This window comes from Mus caroli, unplaced genomic scaffold (assembly GCF_978045245.1).
Source record: "Mus caroli unplaced genomic scaffold, Mus_caroli_1 scaffold_1, whole genome shotgun sequence".
Lineage (NCBI taxonomy): Eukaryota > Metazoa > Chordata > Mammalia > Rodentia > Muridae > Mus > Mus caroli.
In genome coordinates, this window is record NW_028227256.1 from 118972762 (window position 1) to 118976183 (window position 3422).

Genomic DNA, 3422 nt, shown 5'->3' on the forward strand with positions numbered 1-3422 from the left:
CATTTTTATCTCTCTTGTATTCTCATAAGAAGTGACCATCTCTGATCTTCTCATGGTACCATTGTTTTCTAGACATTATGAATTATCAAGCTCAGCATATGATCTAATCCAAGCACTTGAGAAGCTGAGACAGGGGGATTTTCAGCAGGGCTGCATAGGGAGTGTTTGCTTTATAAAAGGAAATACAAAATAAACAGAGAAAGTCTAAGGTTTGTATTTCAGGCAAAGGCTTTTGCTTTGACCAGGGAACAAGACCAGCTGGGATTTCTTGGTACAAAAGAAGTATGTCACTGATATTCAAAGAAACTGCCCTGGGAAAGTATTTTAGTTTGGCTTATAACCTCACTGTGGAACCAATCATGACCAGGAAGCTGGACTTCTATGCTCATCTGAGCCTTGGTTAAAGACCATCCATGCAAGAATAGAGTCATGTCAAACAAGAAGGAATACAAAAAGATAAAGGCAAATATACCTCCAACAATGTTCATGTTTGAGCTGAGAGATAGCTCAGCGGGTAAGAGCATTGCTACAGAAAGCAAGAGGATCTGCTTTCAAATTCCTAGCACCCACATAAAAGTCAGGCATGGATATGCATGCTTATAACCTCAGGGGGGAATGGCTGGGACTTGCTGGATGCATACGCGCACACACAGGGTGTCTGGTGGGGGAGAGAATGAATGTTCATGCTAGCATTCAAATTTGAGTTTGAAGCCTGACAAGGCCAGGAGTAAAATAATCCCTGTTGAAAACTGGAGCATGATTAAGTTTTATTGCTTTTGTGTTCCAACCACAGTACTTACTTGTACTGAGATGATAGACTACAGTTCACAGAGAACCCAGGTATAAGACAGACAGGGGGTTCACATTAAACCTCAGCCACCTACCTACTCCTTTGCCTCTCTTTTGAATAAACTGTATTATATCTTTGTATTTTTAGCTCTCCCTTCCCAGAGCTTGAATAATGACCTCTTTGTTTGGAAGAAAATTTATTACAGCATCAGAGTCCTGTCCTGACTTTTCCCCCCATTGTTTCCTATTTACTGCTCCTTTACTGAGGCAGAGAAGGAGCTCTGGAAAGTGCTTGCTGTGGCAGGATGACTGGAACAATGGCTGTACATGCTGGAGGGAAAGCTTCCAGAGAGAATTCAGAACCAGACAATGATGGTACTGATGACAATGAAGACAATTTCAAATGCTTTTCAACAGGAAACCAGTCATTGTTGGAGATCAAACAAGAGAACATGCACTGTTGTCTGTGAAATTAATCAGGTCATGGCAAATATATCATATTTTGGGAGATGAGAGATCGATTTTCAGTAATGCTGAGAGGGACCTGGCGCTTTTGGAGAGAAGTGAGAGCACTAAGAATGGAGGAACACAGAAGACCTGCTTGAGAATTGGAAAAAATTTCCTAGGTTACTATGGAAGGTGTGCCTTGCTTCTATATGACTCTGAGTCTACACTGTACATTTGCGTAAGAAGAGGAGCCCTTCCCTTCATCCCCTTTTTTCTCAGCCACTGTGGTTGTGCTTCTAAAGGAGAACCATTCATGGGCTCCTGAAGGAGAAGAGTTCATATGAGAGGAGAGTACAAGTAGTCAAGGTTTACTTCATCATGTGCAAAATAAAAAGAAAAGAATAAGTGTATTTTCTGAGTACAGAGTAGACCCTGCTTAGGGCAATAGCACAGGGCGCCAGCACCTGGACAGGCACGCCTTGAGAAATCATTTCTCATGCCCTTACCCAAGGTGGTGTAGTGGTAGCCTCCTTCCTTGAACAGACAGAGGTTTCAGTCTGTTACAGTTAGACATTCCTTGAATAGGAATAGTTAGCCTCCTTCCTTGAATAGACAGAGGTTTCAGTCTGTTACATTACAGGCAAGAGTGTTAAGAAGTTCACTACCAGGAGAAGCAAGGAGATCTGCTCTTTTTTATTTTCTGGTGTGCCTGTGGTGTTGGTGGTGGCACTCAAGGACCAGAGTTGGAGAGGACTTAATGCGATCCTAGCTTTGTGGGTTTCTGAGCTCCCGATACTGACTCTTATCTTTTTGGCTTGGCCTTCCCATTCGCACCTGCAAGCACACCTGCTTATCTTTCTTGGTATTCTCATCCATTCCATTATAATTCTAACATTCATTTTAAACACAACATAGCCAGATTTCTAGGGACTGTTAATTCAAATGAAAAACAGATCACAAGGGCTTCCCTTAATGTGAGACAAGTAATGCAGGTTTTTGTGCAGGAATTTCCTTTGAGATAAAACTTTCCATCTTGGAGGGTGGGGGTAGTGAAACATCCACCCTCCAGGAGCACTCCTTAAACTCCTAAAGTTCAAGAAGTAAACAACTCAAAGGCTTTAGGAAGTCCCTGAATCTAACTAGCTTCATTAATCTTCTGCCCTCCCACAGCAATAATGATGACTGTGAAAGACACGTTCACACAGGTCAAACTGTCTAGATAAGGCTCCTAACAGTTATGGAACTGGAAGAAACATAGCAGCTAAATTATCTGGAATATATTCAGACATTAAACTACCAGGGAAGGAGACTCTGTAACTTGTTGAACTATCTGTAGGATATGTCATTCTCTCTAAGTTTATAGAGTTTGTGAATTGTCACCCATGCTGGGGTGGACATTTGTTGATAAAACTGTTTTTTAGTCATTTCTTTGACTGTGATTAATCCCTTACTTTTACTCCTATAAGTAATTCCAATAAAACCCATTGGTTCAATAAGTTGGTCTTTGGTGTTAATTGGTTCCTTCTCTGGGGAGAATAGACATTTCTGTCTCCCAAGAAACAGTGATACAATAGAGTGAAAAAGTAACATTATGGGAGGAAGACTAGATCCACTCCCATTGTCCCCAGACAAGTGAAGAGAAGTGAGTCATGAAGTAGGATAGTTTGCTATTTCTTTTTAAGTGTCAGGTGTTAAATACATGCGTGTTAATGATCTTATCTTTAATATTCTTATGGTTACAATAGAACATGCATTTATGTTTAGATTCATAGTGATCATTTTATTAGTTGAGTCTTTTAAAGATAGAGTCTCACACGTCCTAGTTTAGCCTTGAACTTCCTTTGTAGCTTAGGTTGGCTCTGAACTTCAAAGCATTCTCTCCTGACCATGTGAGTATAAGTGCAATATTTTGGCTACCTTCTATCTACCAGCTTTTTCTACACTAACCCCCTCTAGCTCCCCAGAACTAGGTAGAAGAGAAAGAAGGTTAGAGGGAAAGGAGGACTTAGATCTCTTTAGACTACTCCTTGCTGATTAGGGATGTCCAGTTCCTAGAGGGAATTCGAATTTTTCTAATAAGGGTATATTTAATCAGTAACGAGAAATCCTGCAACCAGAAATCCATCAATAGTAACAGCAGAAATCAGCAACACCAGGAACCAACATCAGCAGTGGGAACAGCAGCT